The sequence below is a fragment of the Panthera leo genome, chromosome B1 (assembly GCF_018350215.1).
Source record: "Panthera leo isolate Ple1 chromosome B1, P.leo_Ple1_pat1.1, whole genome shotgun sequence".
Taxonomy (NCBI): domain Eukaryota; kingdom Metazoa; phylum Chordata; class Mammalia; order Carnivora; family Felidae; genus Panthera; species Panthera leo.
Window position 1 is genome coordinate 72,358,153 of NC_056682.1, and position 15,699 is coordinate 72,373,851.

The following is a 15,699-nucleotide window of genomic DNA, read 5'->3' on the forward strand; positions in this document are numbered from 1 at the left end:
ATAGCACTTGGAGAGGCATTGCTTATCTTCTCATAGTAGGGTTTTGTTTTGTTTTGTCCTGGTTCCAGGGGAAAAATGAATGGATATCTCTCCTTGGGAGAATAGACACATTGAGGGTAGCGCACTAGCAGGCTATCTGAAAGAATCAGTGTCTATCTCTGCGCAGGAGGCTGAACATTTCCCTTCCCACAACCATCCCCCAACTGACTATCTCCATTCCACCTCAGTTCTCTGCAAAGCTTAGAGACTGATGGCTAAAGTTCTGTTTTGCTCCTGAATCTGCTTGATTCCTGGGGCATGATGGCAGAGTGAATGGCGTGGGTTCACCCTTGTGGATAAAGTGGAATTTTGCAGTGCAAAGGAGCTTCAGACAAGAGCAGAGAGCAATGAAGAAGGAGGAATTGGTGGACAAAGTACATGAACTTAAGGCTGAGTGTAAAGACAGAAGTTTAGAGGGGCGCCGGGTGGCTCAGTCGGTTAAGATGCCAACTTCAGCTCAGGTCATGACCTTGCAGTCCATGAGTTTGAGCCCCGTGTTAGGCTATGTGCTGACAGCTCAGAGCCTGGAGCCTGCTTCATATTCTGTGTCTCCTGTGCTCTCTGCCCCTCCCCTGCTCGTGCTCTGTCTCTTCGGCTCTCAAAAATAAATCAACATAAGAATTTTTTTTTTTAAAAAGACAAATAAAGAAAAGTGTTATGGGGGCATACCCTTCTTTGAAAGGACACAAATATTTAAGTGCTTTCCTTCTTGAGATTCAAGGGAAAGTGCAAAATAGGATTTTAATTTCTTTCTCCTTAAGTTGTAACTCTTTTAAATTTACTCTAAACTAGGGTGGCTTGGTCAGTTGAGCATCCAACTTCTGCTCAGGCCATGATCTCAGGGTTTGTGAATTCGAGCCCTGCGTCGGGCTCTGTGCTGACAGCTCAGAGCCTGCAGCCTGCTTTGGATTCTGCGTTTCCCTCTCTCTCTGCTCTTCTCCCACTTGTGCCCTGTTTCTCTCTCAAAATATAAACATTAAAAAAAATTAATTAAAAAAATTTTAAAAATAAATTCACTCTAAACTTTCCAGTAAGACATTTGCCTTTCTCTGCATAGACTGTGTTGGTTTTCAGACTGAAAGGAATAGTGTGGGAAGGAGGATGAGAACCTCACACGTGGATGACTGTTTTCTGGGAATTGGGAGAGACACTCTGCTCCATCAGAATCACTGCAGTTTGGAAATATTAGATTACTACCCCAAATCACAGAGTTGGTGAGTAAAGAACTGGGACCCAAGCCCTTCCAAGTCCAGTTCATACTTAACCTATCCATGTTTTTCACTTCAACGCGTTGTTATGGCTGAATTGTGTCCTCTCAAAATTCATATGTTGAAATTCTAACCCCCAGTACCTGAGAACGTAACTATGTTTGTAAATAGGTCCTTTAAAGAAGTAACTGAGGTAAAATAATGTCATATGGGGAGGCCTAATCCGATATGACCGGCGTCCTTATAAGAAGTAATTAGGGCACCGACACGCACAGGGGAAGGACCATGTAAAGACACTGGGAGAAAATGACCATCTTTAAGCCAAGAAAAGAGACCTCAGAAGAAACTAACTCTCCCGACACTTCGATCTTGGACTTCTAGTCTCCAGATCTGTGAGGAAAACATTTCTGTTCATTTACCTAGTTTGTGGTATTTTATTGTGCCAGCCCTAGGAGATGAATACACATTTTATTTGGGGTTGCCACTTTTCTGAGACAGAATGAAGAAAACAAAAATATTATGTTTGCAAACTATTTAAAGAATAATATTTACAAAGAAAATTAAATGAAAAAAAAAATGAAACAAAAACACCAAAATTCAGTATTTGCAATATTCACCCGAAGGAGAATTTTTCTAGTTGATTTAGAAATGTGTGGAAATCAGCATTGTAAGGGAAATGCTGAACTGGTCTTTGACTATGCCAACTAAAATTGATTTTTCTCCTTTTTCTGTTCTGATTAATTTATTTTCCCTCAGAAAGAAAGTGATTTAGCACAAAGATGCGTTTTAAACACACAGCAACAGCATTATAAGTCTTGATTTAAGCTGGCTCTATAGAATACTCAGCCAGCGCTCCAGGTCCTACTTTTACTGAAGCAAGAGGTGTATCAATAGCAAGGTCACACAGTATAAAATGGGATCTCAGAATATGTGTCCAATTTATTGGTTTTGTGGCTTTCACACAAACTTGGGGTGAAAATCAGTTTTTTTAAAAACTGTTAGATTATCAAACACGAAAGGTTTTACTAAGATATATTGCCGTGAAACACCTTTAGATGGACAGACAATGGGCTTTATTCTAGAAATATAACCCAGTCCACTATAATCCTGGTTTTAAAAATATCAGTGTTCCAAAAAGACTGATGTGTTAGGAAACAAGCAGAACATAACACTAAATTCATGTTTACTTATGTGCAATCTGAGTCCAGAAAAAACACTGGACGAACACAGAAAACGAGCTAGCTGAAGAAAAATGAGTAGAAATACCCAAACACAGGCACAGACACACATCTCTAAACATCTACCAGCTAGCACCATTCACTGCATGTTATAAACCACATCCATCCCCATCTGGCATTAGAATGTTCTGGCAATTTCAGATAACCCTCTTCTACCACTTCACAGTAACTCACAAGCTATACGCCTTCCAATGCCCCCGTAAGACAAGCATACTTTGGGTCTTTTTCAGAGTAAAGTGATGAACTTACTATAATATCTATGGATTCCTTAACCATTTAGTATATATAAAACCGTGCTGCCATTTTTCTTATGCTCCTTTTTATGTTTATATGTAACTGACAGTTTTTGAGTGTTATGCCCCTAGCCTCATTTTCCCCATAAGCTCTGTAGTTTTTGTAGCATGATTTTGCATAGCGCAGTGATTTTTAGGAACATATATGTCATATTATAGCAGAAATAACCGGACCTTGAATAGACACTGATCCTGCTCTCTGTAAGTCTTTCTCCATTGTTTTGTGTGTTGGCTGGCCCAACCCTCTGGGAGTTTATTCTTTGTCCGTTATCCTCCTCAGCCAAATCTAAAGTAGATACTTGTGGTCTATGCCCTCCTCGAAGACCAACCAGGTTTATTAGCCTGTTTCCTGCCCAAGGGGATGATGTTGCATTAAAAAAAACAAAAAACAATCCAGTGTACCAGAGTAAGGGAATATGATAGTTTCAGCTATGTTATAGATACACTCCTGAGGACAGGGAGGTATGTTCAATTAGAGAAAGGTGAGAAAAAGGTAGCAGGCAGACATAAATATTAATTACTATAGTCACTAAAGCATGAGTGTGTGTCCGACCCAGCATCAGAGCCAACTCTCACTACTTTTTCCTGAGCCTCTTTAAATCCTTGTGACTCTCCTAGAATGTATAAGGATAAGCGATCTCATACATGTAGTGCCCATTCCCCTAACTTTATGCCATCTCATCTCAGTTGGTTCTGTGTTAGGCTTGTCTACTCATACAATTGGACTCTTTAAACTTTGTTAAAGACGCCAATGGAATTCAAGAAACCGCCTTTTCTTCTAAACCATCCTGCTCCTGTAACTGGAGGTCAGGGTATTTTTCTTCACAAATTCCATCTTCAATAACTTGACTTTATTTGCCTCTATACTTTCCTATTATCATAATTTAATATCTCAGCCAATAATTATGCTTCTCTTATTTTTTTAAAACTTTTTAAATGTTTATTCATTTTTGAGAGACAGAGAGGCAGAGCACAAGCAGGACTGGGGCAGAGAGAGAGGGAGACACAGAATCTGAAGCAGGTTCCAGACTCTGAGCTGGCAGCACAGAGCCCGACTCAGGGCTTGAATTATCAAACTGTGAGATCATGACCTGAGCCAAAATCAGATGTTTAACCGACTGAGCCACCCAGGTGCCCCTATGTTTCTCTTATTAAACCACCAACACCTCAAATTGCAAATTTCTCATCAAGGGAAGATGTTTTGTATTATAGAAAATGAGAATGCCACATTGCCTCATAGAACCTCCTTTAATAGAGGGAAGATCATGAAGTCCTACAACTTATGATCAGATGATCATCTTCATGGAGAGCTCCTCAGAGACCAGATAAGTAATGTCTTTGGGTCAGAGTATCATATTGGGAAGTTCTGACATGGCGAGGAAACTGACAGGTTCAGAGAAAATAAGTGACTTTCTTAAGATGACCCAAATAGTATGAAAGTCTTCAAATCTTGTTTGGGTGCTCTTTCTAATATATTGTAGCATGCTGTCTCATTGAATGGAAACTTTAGACCTTGTTTCATATAGGAAGACTCAGAAGAAGCAACCTTACAGCTTTTGGATCCCTAAAAGAGCATCACGACATAGATGTTAGGCTTGAATTGTGCCTTACCAAAAAGATGTGTTGAGGGGCGACTGGATGACTCAGTTGGTTGAGCATCTGACTCTTGATTTTGGCTCAGGTCATGGTCTCATGGTTTGTGAATTCAAACCCTGCATTGGGCTCTGTGCTGGCAGTACAGAGCCTGGTTAGGATTCTCTGTCTCCCCTCTTTCTCTTCCCCTTGCCCATTCTTTCTCTCTCTCTTTTTTTCTCTCTGCCTCAAAAATAAGTAAATAAACATTTAAAAAAAGGTATGTTGCAGTCTTCACTCCAGGCACTTAAGAATATGACTTTTTTTGGAAATAGAGTCTTTGTAGATGCAATTAAGATGAAATCATTAATGGGGGGCCCTAATCTCATATGACTGGTATTTTTATTAAGAAGGTGTTTATACAGGGAAAAGACAGTCATGTGATAACGCAGGCAGTGATTGGAATGATGTATCTACACCAGAAGTTAGGAAAACACCATGAAGGATTCTCCCGTAGGTTTTAGAGACAGCATGAACCCATCAACACCGTGATTTCAAACTTCTAGCTTCCAGAAATGTGAGACAATAAATTTCTGTTGCTTTAAGCCTCCCTTCCAAGCATCCCCATGGTACTTTGTTATGGCAGCCCTAGGAACCTAATACAACAGCCATTTTCATATTAAAGCAGGCATTGAAACCTGGCACAAGAGGGTTGTAGCAGACATTGTTAGTTACCTAGCCACAGTCCATATGGTTCCCATCACTTTTCTTCCTTGCTGAGAGAACACTGAATCAGATCAGACACTGAATATCCGTTGTGTACCTGGCCACTCCCAGTGATTCCATTTCCTTTACAAGTAATTTTTTTTTCTTGCCACGAGCACATTTGCAGTACTATCCAATGACTTGTCTGCTGTTGCATTAATCTGCTGTGGGGCTTCTGGGAAGGTTTACTTTGTCTTAGTAAGCAACATAAGACAGATATTACTCTTCTTTGCCTTTGGACATTATAATGTGAGAACAATATCTAATATCTGTGCAGCTTCATCCAGTTTATATGGTTGTTCATGTTGTTCAGCTATGAAGGGAAAACCAAAAGAATCACAGAGAGAATTCAACCTGGTTTCTGGACACCCTTAACCACTGAATCCACCACACCTGTAACTGCCTTATTCTGGGCTTCCTGCTGTGCCACATAGTATCTCTGTTGTTTATTTTTTTATTTAAAAAAAAAATTTTTAATGTTTATTTATTTTTGAGACAGAGAGAGACAGAGCATGAATGGGGGAGGATCAGAGAGAGATACACAGAATCTGAAGTAGGCTCCACACAGAGCTCGATGCAGGGCTCAAACTCACAGACCATGGGATCATGACCTGAGCCGAAGTCAGAAGCTCAACCGACTGAGCCACCCAGGCGCCCCAGTATCTCTGTTGTTTAGTTGCATCTTCTGTTACTTGTTCCTGAAAGCATGCTAGTGGATACATATGTAAAGGCAACAGAAAGTGCTCGATTTTCCATGTTCTCATTCTACTGTTCACAGGCAGGCAGTGCCTAGGGGCCATCTTTCACTGGTGCTCTGCAATTCCAGAGAGTGGCTGTGTTTTCTGCTAGAGGATGCCAGTTGGCTTATAGAAATCAAAATTTCCCCATTTCAGATTATTTATTTTATGCAAAGTGCACTGGCAAGATTTTTATATTATTTGGTAGAAGGAGCAGCACAGGAAATAATATATTTGGCTTATAACAAATGAGAACATGAAAATACTTCAGGTTTTTCAACAGTTTCTATTCTAGAAACTCCCTTTGTAACCTATAATGGTTTCTGACAATCATTCTCTCTCTATTCTTCAAATCCTTTTCTGATTGCCCACATGATTCTAAACCTAAATACTATAAAAATATCAGTTTGGGGAAAGATCAAAACTTCATTTGACCCCACCATTCGATATATGATTCTCTCTGCAATATCATTACTGAAACCATTTGGTCTTTTTATTTCCTTACCAGTGACAGGAAACTCACTTCAATTTGGGGAAGACTCCCTATCTTCAGAGAGTTTTGATATATAAAAAGTTCTCTTTTCAAAGTGAAAATACCTCTTCTTGGATATTTTCTAAGTGGTCTTAATTCTACCCACTGGCACCAGAGAAAAGTTTAATTCCTCTTGCATGTGATAGCCCTTATTGTTTGAAGACAGCCACCTAATGAGTCAGTATGTTTTCCCCATTGGACCAATTCTTATCTACAGATAAAAACAAGTCTCCATTCTTCCAATTGCTTTATGTAAAACCTGCAAATTACTAAGACAACAGGTGTTAATGGAACTGCCCTGAGCTAATCAGAAATATAGTATATGGTCATATTATTCATAGAATACAGGACCCAGTTAAAAATTTTCCGTTTATTATATTTCTCTGAACTCAAACCAATTTAAAGTAAATTACATTACAAAGAATGACCACCACACACACACACACACACACACACAGACACACACACACTTCACTACTATCCTTCCAATGCAGTTGATTAGGGCCATCCTTTTCTTTAGTCACTATAATTTTATTAATGCATTATAATGTTCATTGGAGCTCTTAACTATACTCTCTGCAGCTAAGCTCTCAGGCTCTACTCGAATATTTATATTATGCTCACATTATCCCCATAACATATCATCTTGATGGCTTTGACCCATAGTTCCAACTATTTATTACTTTTTGGATCGTGTGCCAAACACCCACACATTTACAATCTCACATGGTTTTGTTATTTTCCTAACTTTCATATACATCATATACCTAACTTTCATATACATGCACTGTATACATATACAGTGGAGCCAATGTGAGCCTCTTTATTGGTTTTATCACCCAACTTAAGTTGACCCTCTCCTCCAAGTGGAAAAATTGAATCTTTGTAATTGACATTGACATTATCTAGTTGACATTACCCAGTTGACATTATCTAGAATTGCCTTTAAATTCCAGGAAGGTTCGAATGATGCCAGTGAGATATGAGGCAGATGGTGGGGGATTGGCAGGAAAGAATGTATCTCAGGTTGTCATCTGACCATGTTGGAATCTGTTGAGCCCTTCTCATGCTCATGACAACTTAGGTCTTGTTACATGCAGGTCCTGCCGTATTATACTTTGTTCCCTTCTAAAAGTTCCCTTCAGATCCACTTCTTTTTCTGTGACACACTGGACCCTGCACACAGTTCAAACTGTCGCTCTGTTGCAAATACGGAGCTCGTGGAGTCTGGGGTAAGATTCCATGGAATTTCTATCTGTCTAGACACAAGAGGCAGTTATAGCTACTCTATTGATATCCACTGTATCCAGGAGACGGCACACAGTTCCCCACTGCCATATCTCCCTCCACTCATCCTGGTGGGGCATGAAGTCAGGGCCCAGGCACCATTTATGAGGAAGCTACCATCATCAAAACTCACATCGCTATTTCTCACCCAATTCTCCTTCTCCAACCAGAACCTTTATCTTAGATGCCAGAATTCATGTTTTCTGTGTACTTACACAAATGCATTATCTTATTAGAATACTGTAAGACCTAAACTTTAAACTCAGGAGCCAATAAAGAATACTTTTTCCCTGTTCTACATTCCTTCCCTATAGCAACGAATACAGGATTACTCACTCTGCTGACTGGGTAGGAGAAAAACTGGAGGTATCAGATGAAAATACTCAGGCTAATATTTCCAAATATTATAATATTGCCTATCATTTATGACTAATAAATAATGCTACAGAGAACAGAATTGAGAATAGAGATCTCTGGTGTATAACCGGAAACCATCCTTGAAGTCAAAACGATTCCTGAATTTTTACCTATACAAACATTTTTGATATTCAAGAAGTTATTTTTCAAAGATAAAATCTCTCTCTTTGTATATTTGATCAAATAGCTCTAAGTCTACCCATGGAGGGAAGACTGGGTGGCTCAGTTGGTTAAGTATTGGACTTCTGCTCAGGTCGTGATCTCACAGCTTGTGGGTGAGCCCCATGTCAGGCTCTGTGCTGACCGCTCAGCCTGGAGCCTGCTTTGGATTCTGTGTCTCCCTCTCTCTCTGACCCTCCCCTGCTCATTTTCTGTCTCTGTCTCTCAAAAATAAGCAAACATTAAAAAAATTTTAATTCTACCCAGGGAGCTACCAAAATATATTCTTTCATGTAATAGCTTTTATTATGTGTACATCATTTTACCCTAATATAAGTTCACCAACTTTTAATACTCCCTTATATTTTCTATGATCTCCAATAATAATAATATAAAGTATTCATAGTAATTTTAAATATTTAAATTTATAATTTACAAAAAATATTTCCATAATAATATATGTTCCACTAATTTCTCCTTCTATATTCCTCAGCTGGAAGGCAGTCTTAGTTTGGAGTATCTAGATGCTCTTGGATAGCCTATTCCCCAACCCTTGGCTGAACTTAGTTCTTAACCAAGGTTATACTTTATAAACGTCTAACCTTCAGGGCACCTACATCAGAATAATCTAGACTGATCAGTAAAAATGTAGATTTCTGGGTACCATCTAAAACCTAGTAAATCAATATATGGAACGGGCAATGGATTCCGGATATTTGCATTTGTAGGCTGCATCTTAAGTGATTTTCATATGTACTGTATTTCCATGGAAATGTTCATTCTATCTTTTTTTTCTACTGAAAATAATTCCCTTCTGCAGAAAAGGCAAAAGTAATATTCCATTTAAGAAATATTTCAATGTGAAAAGCAGAGGAAACCATAAACATGGTTGTTCAGTCTCTACATTTCAACAATTAGGTTGATTTGTCCAAGTGAAAAGAAAGGAACAGAAAAAAGAAAAAAACAAGGATTAGAACACATGTGTGTTAACTATAATTCTAGTATTCTGTTTAATCTTTGTTGTCAATACCCACTCGTCCCAAATAGTGTGATTTTTCTTTCCTTTCACTGGAGATCAGAAATCTTTGTGTAGTTTTCCAACTTCTTATAAGAATCACCTTACTAGTGTTTGAGCATCCCTCTAACAATTCACTAATGTTTATTCTTGGTTATACTACTATAGTTTCTTCTTATAAAATGTTTCTTTGGAGGCAGCCTTCATTCATCCAAAACACATATATTGAGAATCTTTCCTGGACCAAACACAGTTCTGGGTGAAGGGGATATAGCTGTAAATAAAACATACAAAAATTCCTACATTATGAATGAATATAATGGCTTTATATGTCTGGTCTCCTTTAATTAGTCATGCAAACTACTACTATTTAACTACATTTATACTAAGTATTTTAGCATTTTTTACTTTTGATATACTTAGTTTTCTCCAAGCTTTATGAAATTTGCCTGCCCAAAATTTGGGGAGTTTATTTATGTTTTCTACCTAGTGTCCTTCTATCCCTTTCAGTAGTTCCATATCTAAAAAATTCCAAAGAAATGGCCATTTATTTGTTGAAATTTCAAGAGTGAAGAATAACCATAATTGGATGTTATTCCATTTTCTGAGAACAGAATGCTAAGAATTTAGTCATCATTCTAAGAATTTAGAATCAAAGACTAATAAGTTGAAAAGAAAAGGTGGAAAAATATTTACCATGGAAACAGCCATAAGAGAAATGGAGTGACTACATAAATATAAAGCAAAACTTTAAAACAAGAAATATGAAAAGATGAAAGAGACCTATTTCATAATAAAAATGGCAATAGGGCAGTATGTCAGGAAGGTATAGCCATTATTAATACATATATATATATATATATATATATATATATATATATATATATATGAAAACAGAGTCCTAAAATGCATGAAGCAAAAAAATGACAAATTAAAAAGAGGAATATATAATTCAAGTTTACACCTGGAAATTTAATACTCTCTTTTCAGGAAATGGCATAACAACTAGACAGAAAGTCAGTAAGGATACACAATCCTTGAACAGCATTATCAACCAGCTTGATCAAACTGACATATATGGGACATATATGGAACATTCTACCCCACAGAAAACAGAATACATTTGTTTTGTGCACATAGAACATTCTCCATTATAGACAATATGTGAGGGCATAAAACAAGCTTAAATACATTTGAAAAGACTGAAATCATGCAATGTAAGTTCTCTGACTACAACTGAATCAAATTAGAAATTGGCAACAGAAAGAAAATTGGAAATACATCAAGTATTAGTAATTAAACAGTGCTCTTCTAGATACTTTATAGGCTAAATAAGAAGTCAAAAAGAAAGGGAAAACATAATCAACTGACTGAAAATAAAATATGACATAAAAATTTATTGGATGGAACTAGAGCAGTGATTAGAAAGAAAATTATGGCTTTGAATGTTTATATAGGAAGGGAAGAAAGATCTAAAACCCATAATCCTGATTCATTCTAAGAACCTAGGAAAAAAAGAGTAAATCTAACCCAAAGTAGCAGAAAGGAAATAGATATCAGACCAGAAATCAATGAAACAGAAAATTTAAAAACTAGGAAAAAAATAAAAACAAAGCTAGGTTTTAAAAATCTAGGGCATATGGTTGGTTCAGTAGGTTAAGTGTCTGACTCTTGATTTCGGCTCAGGTCATGATCTCATGGTTGTGAGATTGAGCCCTGCATTGGGCTCTGTGCTGAGCATGGAACACCTCAAGATTCTCTCTCTCCCTCTTTCTCTGCCCCTCCCCCACTCCCATGTGCACACACTCTCTCTTTCTCAAAATAAATAAACATCAAAAAAATTTACATCTAAAAAATTGATAAACTTTTACGTAAATTGACCAAAAGAGAAATTAAAGGAGCTACAAATTACCAAAAGCAGAAATGAAATAGGAAGCACCACTACAGATTCTAAAGCAACTAAAGGATTATAATAGAGTATTACAAACAAATTTATGACAACATATTAGACCATTTAGGTAAAATGGATAAATAACTACAAAGACACAAAAAAGATCTTTCAAGTAGAAATAGAAGTTTTGAATAAACATATATGAAATGAGCAAACTGAATTAAGTAATTTAAAATATTTTCACAAAGAAAAACCCAGGTCCAGACGGATTCACTGGTGAATTTTATCAAACATTTAAGGAAAAAAAATGTTAACCATACACATTTTTTTTTTCAGAATATAAAAAAAGAACTATTTTTCAAGTAATATTATTAGGCCATCCACCCTGACACCAAATCCAAAGAAAGATATCACAATAAAAAAAATTACAAATGTGCATCATTAATTTAATGCAAAACACCTTAAAAAATATTAGAAAACAGTGTTTGCTGCAACATATATAAAGAAGTCCAAGAGGGATTTATTCCAGAAAAGCAAAATTAGCTTAAAATCCAAAATCAGTTAATATACCATATTATAGAATGAAAAATAAAACAAAGCTATTGTTTTTATATATAAATCCAAAAAAAGTATTTGAAAATATCCAACATAATTTCAAGATAAAAATTCTGAGCAAACTATGAATAGAAAAAAAATTTCCACAACTTGATAAGGGATCTATGAAAAATTTGCACCTAAGATCATACATAATAGTGAAAGAATTAATGCTTTTCCCCTAAAGTCAGAAATAAATCAATATGTCCAGTTTCACCACTTATAGTTAAATGGGTATTTTACATGGTATAACAGGCCAATAAAATGAAATAAAAAATCATTAGAATTTAAAAAGGAAAAGTAAAATTGTCTTCATTCACTGACAGTGCGATCTTATATGTAAACACAGAAATAATAATAGAATTAATAAGCAAGATTAGCAAGGTCACAGAATATAAAACCAATGAACAAAAATCCCTTGTATTTCTTTATTTAAGCAATTAATAGTATGAAAACAATATTAAGAAAATGATGACTTTTGCAATAGCATCAAAAAGAATAATATAGGAGTACATTTAATAAAATAAATTCAGGGCCTGTACTCTGAAAATTACAAAAAAAAATGAGAAAATTAAAGAAGATATAAATATAAGAGAGACACCCATGTTCATGGATTAGAAAATTCAAAATATTAATATAGCAATTCACCCTAAATTTCGTCTGTATTTCAATACAATCCCTGTTGAAATCCCAGAATAATATTTTTTTGGAAAAATTTACAATCTGTCCTAACACATACATGGTAATGAAAATAACTCAGAATAACTCAAACAATCTTGAAAAAGAAAAACAAAATTGGAGGGCTAAAACTTTGGTACTGGAATAAACATAGACATATAGATCAAAGGAACAGTATTGAGAGTCCAAGAATTAACCCTTATAATATTTATGATCCACTGATTTTCAACAATTTGCCGCTATAAACCAATAAGGAAAGGATAGTCTTTGCAACAAAGGGTGCAATCAAGAAACAAATATCAACTTAGACTCTGTGTTGGATAAACCTTAGGATGACCGCCAATATTTCCACTGTATTGTGTCCATGCTTTTGTGTAATCCTCTCCCCTCGAGCTGCTGGAACCTATGATTTGTGACTAATAAGAAGTGTCAAAAGTGATGGGATGTCACTCCTTAATTCGGTAATGTTATATGTAGCAGAAGTTATGGGAAATGATGCCCGTAATTACATTGTATTGTGTAAGACTCTCCTAGCAGGCTTGAGTGAGAATCTCCTTGCTAACTTGATGAAGTATTCAGCCATAATGAGGAGGCTTACATGGCAAGGAACTGTGAGTGGTCTCTAGGACCTGGGGTCAGCTTCCAGCAGACATCCAGAAGAAAGCCAGTGCCTTTGGTCACATAGCCATAGGAAATGAATTCTGCCAACAACTTGAATGAGGTTGGAAATGCATCTTTCCCCAATTAAGCCTCCAGATAAGAATGTGGCCCAGTTGGCATCTTGATCGTGGCCTTGTGAGATTCTGGGCAGAGAATGCAGCTACCTTGTGCCCAAACTGGCCCCAACGAAACTATGAGACAGTAAGTGTGTGTTGTTTTAAGCTCCTAAATTTGTGTTAACCTGTTAGGCAGCAATAGAAAATTAGTAGAGACCCATACTTCATATAATATACAAAAACTAATTCAAAATGGATCAAAGTCCTAAATGCAGGTTTTAAAAGTATAAAACTAGAACATCTTTGTGTCCTTTGGTTAGGCAAAGATTACTTACATTTGATATCAAAAGCATGATCCATAAAAGAAAAAGACATAAATTGGGTTCTATCAAAATTTAAACATTTTCTTCCTTAAAATAATTATCAAGAAAGTGAAAATATAAGCTAGAATCATAGGATATATTTACATAATTTTTCTGATGATGACATATTCAGAAATATAAAGTACTCTTATGACTAAGAAGAAAAATAACCATTTTTAAATGGGCAAAATATTTAAATAGGCATTTTACCAAAAAATATGAAGCATATGAAAAGAAATTCGGCATCATTGGGGCGCCTGGGTGGCTCGGTCGGTTAAGTGTCCGACTTCAGCTCAGGTCATGATCTCACAGACCGTGAGTTCGAGCCCCGCATCGGGCTCTGGGCTGATGGCTCAGAGCCTGGAGCCTGCTTCCGATTCTGTGTCTCCCTCTCTGTCTGCCCCTCCCCCGTTCATGCTCTGTCTCTCTCTGTCTCAAAAATAAACGTAAAAAAAAAAAATTTTTTTTAAAAAGAAATTCGGCATCATTATCCATAGTAAAAGTCAAGATACAATGATACACCACATTATACATTCATATATACATAACATAATGGGCATAAAAATGACAAGATGAAATTGTCATAAGGATATGGAAAATCTGGAATCCTTATAAATTAGTGGTATGCCTGCTGTAAAATACTACAGCTACTTTAGAAAACAGTATGGCACTTGTTAGTGTTGTTGTTGTTGTTGTTTTAACATTTGTTTATTTTTGAGAGAGAGAAACACACACAGAGCATGGGGCAGAAAGAGAGGCTCCAGGCTCTGAGCTGTCGGCACAGAGCCCAACACGGGGCTCAAACCCATGAACCGTGAGATCATGACCTGAGCTGAAGTCTGACGCTTAACCAACTGAGCCACCCAGGTGCTCCATTGTTTTTTTTAATGTAAACATGCATGGCCATATGAGGTATGCAGATTTCAAAATGAGTCCCCCAAGATTTTCTTCCCCAAATCCCCAGGACCATGAATATAAGGAAATATCACACTTGTTTATGTTATGTCTTAGTCAGTTTGGGCTGCTGTAAGAAAAAAATACCATAGACCGAAATATCTTGAATAACAGAAATTTATTTGTATTGGTTCTAGAGGCTGGAGAATCCAAATTTAAGCAAGGTACCAGCAGAGTCAGTGCCTGCTGAGATCACTCTTCCTGGTTTGCAGATGAACATTATATCCTCACATGGCAGAGAGAGCACAGAAAGTAAGCTCTCTTGTGTCTCTCGTAAGAGCACTAATCCCATCCAGTGGTGCTACCCCCCTGAACCAATTAACTCTTAAAGAATTAACTCTCAACCTCACTTTGGGCTTTAGGGTTTCAACAGATGAATTTTGGGGGTACCCATTAAGTGTACAGCAGGCTATATGTCAAAAGAGATTTTGCAGATATAGTTAAGGTTACTAACCAATTGACTTTGAAGTTTAAAGGGAGGTTGTACAGGTCCACTCAATCTAATCACATTAGCGCTTTAAAAACAGAGCATTTTTTCCAACTGATGGAATAAGGGAATTTCACAGAGATCTGAAACAAAAGAAGAGTTTGATATGCCATTTCTGGGTGGAAGATGGAAGGGGCCACCTGATAAAGAATGTTGATTATCTCTAGAACTTGACAGCAGTTTCTGGCTCACAGCCAACAAGGAACAGAGACCTCGGTGCTACAACAGAAAGGAACTAAATTTTGCCAACAATCTGAATGAGTTTGGATGGAATTCTCCAATCTTCAAGTAGGAGCCCAGCCGACCTTCAACATGACTCTAATCTTATGAGACCCTAAGCAGAGAACCCAAGTAAGCCAGTCTAGACTTTTGACCTACCGAACTGTGAGGAAATAAATGACTGCTGTTTCTGGTGATTTTTTATGCAGCAATATAAAAAAAAGTATGCCACGCAACCGGGTAATTCTACTCCTGGTGATCTAGGAGTAGATAAAAACCTATTTCCACACAGACTTGTATGTGAATGTTCACGGCAGCATTATTTTTAATTGCCAAAATTTGGAAATAATCCAAATGCCCATCAACTGGTGAATAGATAAAATGGTGTATACATACAAAAGAATACTACTCAGCAATAAAAAGAAACAACTACTGATATACAAAATAATATGGATGAAACTCCATACTATGGTACAAAGCCTCCAAGCATTATGCTAAGTGAAAGAAGACAAACACAAAATACTACAAATTGCATG

At 36.8% G+C, this 15,699-nt stretch overlaps 1 protein-coding gene across 3 annotated transcripts in view; it reads left to right on the top strand.

The window, feature by feature from the left end:
• The window catches only part of LOC122217766, a 79,677-nt gene that overhangs the window by 33,650 nt on the left and 30,328 nt on the right, over positions 1–15,699 (top strand). Inside the window, exon 5 of one of the 3 annotated variants that reach the window (XM_042935234.1) lies at positions 14,595–14,643. The exons of the other annotated variants lie outside the window; for them this stretch is intronic. The gene's annotated coding sequence lies outside the window, so the exon portion shown is untranslated. Of the gene's footprint in view, positions 1–14,594; positions 14,644–15,699 lie in introns of those variants that run through there. 3 annotated transcript variants of the gene reach the window in all.